Source organism: Lathyrus oleraceus, chromosome 7, assembly GCF_024323335.1.
Source record: "Lathyrus oleraceus cultivar Zhongwan6 chromosome 7, CAAS_Psat_ZW6_1.0, whole genome shotgun sequence".
NCBI lineage: Eukaryota > Viridiplantae > Streptophyta > Magnoliopsida > Fabales > Fabaceae > Lathyrus > Lathyrus oleraceus.
Genome location: NC_066585.1, coordinates 416495442 through 416502007, shown reverse-complemented (window position 1 = coordinate 416502007; position 6566 = coordinate 416495442). Strand labels below are relative to the sequence as shown.

General features: G+C 36.8%; 1 long non-coding RNA gene across 2 annotated transcripts; it reads right to left on the bottom strand.

Annotated features, from left to right (window-relative positions):
• Nucleotides 1–728: 728 nt before the first annotated feature.
• Nucleotides 729–2861, bottom strand: LOC127105704 (uncharacterized). Of its 2 annotated transcripts, XR_007795111.1 has the most exons (4): nt 2210–2860; nt 1385–2084; nt 1063–1293; nt 729–929 (listed from the first exon to the last, which is right to left on the bottom strand). It is a non-coding gene; the product is annotated as an uncharacterized LOC127105704 (long non-coding RNA). The 2 variants fall into 2 exon arrangements; XR_007795110.1 differs by having other exon boundaries at nt 1385–2861.
• Between the last annotated feature and the right edge of the window lie 3705 nt (nt 2862–6566).

Genomic DNA, 6566 nt, shown 5'->3' with positions numbered 1-6566 from the left:
GTCTAGTGAAATGGAATTATAAAGCTCATTGGTTCAAGATCAGTTAGATAACACAAATCATTTGGTTCAGGGGCATTATGGTCCACATTCAATTGTCCATGGAGATTACATAAAAATACACATTTTTACCTAAGTTGACTTTTGATCAACTGTTGACTTTTTGGTCAACCAGTTGACCAAAGTCAACCATCTAACCAAAATCCATTTTTTATCATCTTCACATTTTAAAACCATTTTGAATCATTTTCATAAACCACTTGAAATCATATCCATGCATTCACCATTTAACACCTCTCATGAACCTAAATTCCAAAACCATTGGAAAATATTTTGTATAATTATAATTACCATTCCAATAACATGAACCATTCAAACCATGATCAGTAAACTCTTTTTCAAATTTATTCAATTACCATACATCCAATAACCATTTGTAAGCCCAAATTCATAAGCCATTTTTTGATATTACATTCCTTAGCCATCCTTTTAGTCATTTTCTAATGTGCAATTCCAAAAGCATGAACTATCAATTTCTATTAAACCATTGTTCAATACATAATCATACATTCAATTCAAGTTTGCATTTCATGAACCATTTAATATCAATTTCAATCGCATTCAATTCAAATTATAACACTTTACAAGGCATTTTCCAAGATTCCCAAATCATTCATAAACCATTCAATTACCATTAATCATATTCCAAAACATAAGTCAATTTCCAAACATATAAATGGAATCAATTCCCTTTTTCATTAAATTCCATTCTTAATTTACATAAACCAAATTCTAAATACCATACAAATACATTCAATTCACATATCCCTAGTTCAATTTGCAAGAATTATAACTTAATGTCCAAGAATCCAAAACCAATCCAATACACCCCAAGCTTTGATCCATCTTGATCCATGATAACATAACAAGACCTGCAGCAGAGAAAAATCAATGTAAACAATTCCAACCTATAACCATATTTTTCAACAACTTCTCACAAGAAACTACCAACTGGAAATAGAGGTTTATAACAGAACCGGAAGAAAGAAAACTTCCAAACTGAACCTGTAAAAAACAGCCATGTGCAACAGTAAGCAGCAACAGGTTTTAAATGGGGAGTTGAGGTTATACCATCTGGGTCATTTTTCTGCAATATCATTTGTCTCATTTAACCGAACAAGTCATCACCAAACCAATCAGGGAATCCCTTCACAAAACCTCCAAGTCGGTCTTGAATGCCCTGCAACAATTTTTCATAACAGAACCACAACAAAATTCAAACTACTGATAGCAGACCTGCATAAAAGAAGAACCAAAAAATCAGCATGTAACATGCTACCATTCTAAGCCATCAAATAAGCTAACATTTCAAGTCATGTTCTAATACCATGAAGCTAAGATAGCTGCTAATCCCAATGGCCAATTTCCAAAACTAGCTGCAGAAAAATCATAACAAAACTTCTCATAAAACCTTTAAAACCATTCCAAGACCGGATAACAATTCTAACTGTTTCACCTTCCATCAACCTCCTAGAACCTTCCAACCGAATTCCAACCCTTAACAAATAGACCTTTTCAATAACAACTCCATCTCATAAAACCCCCTCAATTCCAACAGAATAAAATAAAAAACTCAACCACTAACCGAAAGACTCTCAACCTCTAACCACTTTCCATATAGCAGAATCGTAACCGAATTCCCAACTGATTCAACAAACTCTTAACAACCCTTATAACAGAACAATAACTCCCTCCAAAAGGGGGAATAAAAAAAACAATTCACAACTTTTCCATAACCGCCCATAACAGAAATCGCAAAAAAACCTCTCTAACCTTCTTCCATCTAACCTCATCCCTAACCTTCTTCCAAGGTTCAACCTTTAAACCCCCTTTCTCTCTAACAAACAAAACGAACCATAACTAACCCCTCCCCCAATCGATCTCACTCACACCAGAACTTCTCAACAGAACTGAACTACACCCAAAACTATCACAAAATGCTCACTTCCCTCACACTCCTTCATCTTTCTCGAGTTCCATGACTCAAACAGAATCTGCAACTACTTCGGCGACCTCATATAACTCCTCTAACAGATGACAGAAAAGGGATGAAAAGGAGAAACAGAAGCATCACAGAATCGAAAAGAAGAATCAGCAAGAAGGAGATTAAAGGAAGAAATTGGAAATCAGAAAACAAAAAGGAAAGGCATACCAGGGACTCCCTAAATTCTCCATCTCACAAGGAAGGGAAGGGCACGGATCAACGCTTTTCGACTCAATCGACTAGAATGTTCCTTCATTCTTCACTTTCAATAACACGACAGATTCAACGGTGTCGCACTCTTCAATACAACGCCCTTCATCAACAAATATGCGATCGCTTCATTTAGGAAAAGCGCAAGCCACGAATCTTCTCACGTCTTCGACGCTTCACCGTTCATCTTCATCGGGAACAACGGACGTCAACAACATGTCGGAGTCGGTAGGTGTTGCTCCCTTCGCTTTTTTTCTATTGCGTGCTAGATTTCCATCCCATTTCACTTGAGTATCGAGATGTCTCGCGAAATCATCATCTATCTTGCTGGGGTCTATTGACGATGGCGCGAAAATTTGAATCTGTTTCTTAATGAGGGACGTGTGCGGATGATGAAGGTTCTGAATGCGTTGCCAAGATTAGAAGAGTGCAGCGGAGCTTCGGTTCATTCACGGTGGCGCGCGTGATTCAGTATCTGATTTCTTGTCTTGTAAATTAGGGATTTGAGTATTTGGGAAGAAGTTCCTCAAACCGGATCCATTTCTCCTCTTGAACCAATAGCTGCAGAGAGGCGTTAGGTTTTTTTGTTGAACCCGGTTCTTGGGACTTTGAAAATTTTACCCTATACCCCTACAATTGTACCCATACCCCTACATTTAAATTTTTTTGACCAAAATACCCTCATCAAAGCAAGATCTCTATCTGTCAAAATCACTTGTGGACACATGTCTTTCTTCACAAACAACTCTTTTAATTTCTCCAATACCCAGCAAAAATTCTCTGTTTGCTCAGACTCCATATATGCAAATCCAACAGCAAAAGTCAACTCAGTCGATGTCATGCCAACAATTTCAAACAAAGGTTGTCTATATTTGTTTGTCTTGTAGGTGCTATCCATAACTAACACAATCGGAAATATATTCAACAACTTCACTGAATCAGGATGTGCCCAAAATATCTCTCTCACCACTTCCGAGTCATCCTTTTTTCTACTCCAATACACATATCCTGCATCCTCAATAAGCTTAAACAGATGTTGTATCTCACTCCTTGGACCTCTTATCTCTTTTTCTATCACACTCTTATGCTTGTATACTTGCGTAATACGAGTGACATTCTCAGGAAACTTGTCTTGCAAGGAAAGCAAAATGTTTCTAGGTGCTACATGTCTCTTTGCCAAATCAGCGACATGTTGCTTCTCATCTGTGGTCAACCTACCAATAAACGAATGACCTTCTAATCTATCAGGTAAACCATGATTATGTAACCCACATTTTACATCAATCTTCCAACCAGATCCATCTTTCGCCGGAGTCGACCTGATTTTAAATGGACATCCACATTTCTTGGACGCACTTTGGGTACCACTATCACTAATCTTGTGTTTCCCACCTTTATCACAGCCAAATATTATTTTGTTACTTCTCCCTCTCTTCCCCGTTTTAGTATCTGAACGACTGATAATAACAGTTACTTTATTGTCGATTCCAACCTCTTTAATCCATCTGATAACCTCTTCTCGTGTACCAAATCTTTCCGTCGTCATAAACGCATCAGTAGTATCTACACATATTTTGGGAAGATTTTCCATTTCTGTAAAAAAAAAAAAAAAAAAAATTAAAAAAAAAAAAAAAATAAATAAATAAAACACGTACCGGAAGACTTAAAGAAAGACTTCCGGTACACAAAAAAAGCAAACCGGAACTCTTCTCCAAAGAGTTCCGGTATGCAAATTTTTTTTTGAAATTTTTTTATGTGAACCGGAACTCTTTCCTTAAGTGTTCCGGTTTGTTTTTTTTTGTGTTCCGGAAGTCTTCCCATAAGTCTTCCGGTTTGGAAAAATACATACCGGAAGTCTTTTTGCAAGTGTTCCGGTGCGAGGGGTGTGAAAGTGTAATTTTTGGAATTTTCAACTGAATGGTAAAAATGAAATGGTAAATTGGTTAAAACCAATTAAGGGTAAAATGGGAATTTTTAAATTTTTGTAGGGGTATGGGATTAATCGTAGGGGTACAAGGTAAAATTTTCTGGGACTTTTGGGGGAAGGCTCGGGCCTTTAGCCCAAGCAAGCAATTCCTACACACACTCCCTTCCTTATCCATTAACACCACCCTTATCTATAGCGGGATATTCGCTACCTTTAGATTTATTGACTAAATCAAAAGTAAATCATACAATTCGAGTCGTCACCGCACTTCTATTTATCCAAAGGAAAGATTAGAAAGCGAACAAAAACCGAGAAGTTTTATCAAATAAAAAACTAATAAAAATGTCAGAGATCTGGGTAAGGGGGTTGGTTATGCAATGGGAAGGTTTTAAGTACCCAAAACATCCTTAGTACTTTAAGGGAACCTTTTTACAAATGTTGTAAGGTAAGTTGGTATTTGTGAAAAATATTTGTGCAAACATGATTGGGGGATGAGAGAAGAATGTACAAATTATTTACAATTTTGTGTTTGAATGGATAAACCCATTGCCTACGTACCATCTTGAAAAGGTAGGATCAAAACCTCGTAGTTCGGGGTAAAAATCTCAAAATAAATTGGTGAATTGATTGGTCAAAAGCCTTAAGGTCTTTTGTTATCAAAGGGAGAAAACTCAACCTAAAACCAAAAAATCCACCATGTGAGGAGAGTTTCAACATGCTAGTGAGGGGTTAACCCTATAATAAACATGGAAGACTTATAGTCCATCACTAAGAATATAGGTGAGCATTATATCAGCCTCTAGGATAACTCAAACCTAATAGCTAATGTTTATGAAAAGCTTTAACACAAATGGTCATTGGAACCACAAAAACAATTGAATGAGTTGTATTTACAAATGAAAAGTATTTATAAAATAAGGTCAAAGTTGACTTAAGATTCAATTCACAATAAGTGTTATGAAAAGAGTTTGAAAAAATCAAAAGCATAGTGCTTAGGTTTCTAATTTTGAAAACAATGTTAATGTTTGCACAAAAGTTTGGCTTGGGTTAGAATGGAGAGAAGAAGAGAATGGCTAGGTCCTAAACATGCAAAGATGAAGGAAGAGAAATAAAACCACATTGGTGTTCCCTTCTTGAGATCATAGTGATGATCCAAGTTGTTCCCTTTCCTTTGGAATTAGCAAGCAATAAGCAAATAACTCAAGCAATCAATCACACAATCAATCAAGCTCTTAGGAATCTTCCACTTGGCTTTTGTATCTCTCACTTTGGATGCTCATTGTAACACCCCGATAATAATATGTATTTATTTAAATTAAATTAATAATATGTTTATTAATTTAATTAGAATATTTGAATTATTATTATTATTATTATTTTGGAATAATAATTATTGGGATAATTATTTAGTGGAATAATATTATTGGAGTATATAAGTTGGAATAATAAAAAGTCCCAATTTTTGGAAAAAGGTTTTCACGTGAAAAGGGAAAAGAGGCAGAAAGGGCAAAAAGAGAACCAGAGAACGAAGGTTGAAGGAAGGAGAAGCTTGGAGCTCAGAGGTTGCCGGATTAACTCAGGTAAGGGGGGTTATCATCAATTAACGGGTATTATGGGAGGATATGTACTGGGTAGTGATAGACCATTGTTTTACCTATGATTGGATGATATATGTTGAATTTGTGAACTGTTGAGATGAACGAAAATTGGAATGTAATTGAAGAATTCGTAGGAATTTAGTGTGGAAATGTTAGACCTTGTGGAATCGAATAGGATCTGTTTTGAGTTAGACAATAGGAAGGAATTTTGTGTGAAAATTGGACTGTAGAAGGTTGAATTGGGTAGATCTCGTAGCAGAGAAAGCCATTGCAGATCTGAGAACTCTGGTCTCTGGTCATACGCGTATGGCACTAGGCAATACGCGTATGAGATGTTGGTACGCGTATGGGGGGAAGCCTTACGCGTATGGGTGGAAAAGATGGCATTTTGAACGTGAATTGGTCTCTGTTGGTACGCGTAATGGGAAGTTGTTACGCGTAGCGTACGCGTATGGGATAGGTGGTACGCGTATGAGTTGGGCGAGGAAATGCGCAATACGCGTAAGAGAGTAGGCATTACGCGTATGGAGTTGGCCAGGTTTGGGCAATACGCGTATGGCATGGGCAGTACGCGTATGGGCAGAGTTGGGATTTTCCTGAACTGTTGTTGTGCAGCTTTTGGTTGTTTAGGCTGAGTGATGTACTTAGCTGAGACATGATGTTGTAGGGATCGTTTCCCGTTGTTTTGAGTGGTATAGGTATTAGTAGAGCAGGCTAGTACTGTGTTTGATTATGTGGCATGATATGATATGCTTTTGTGATTAATTATGTTGATAATGTGTGATGGTAT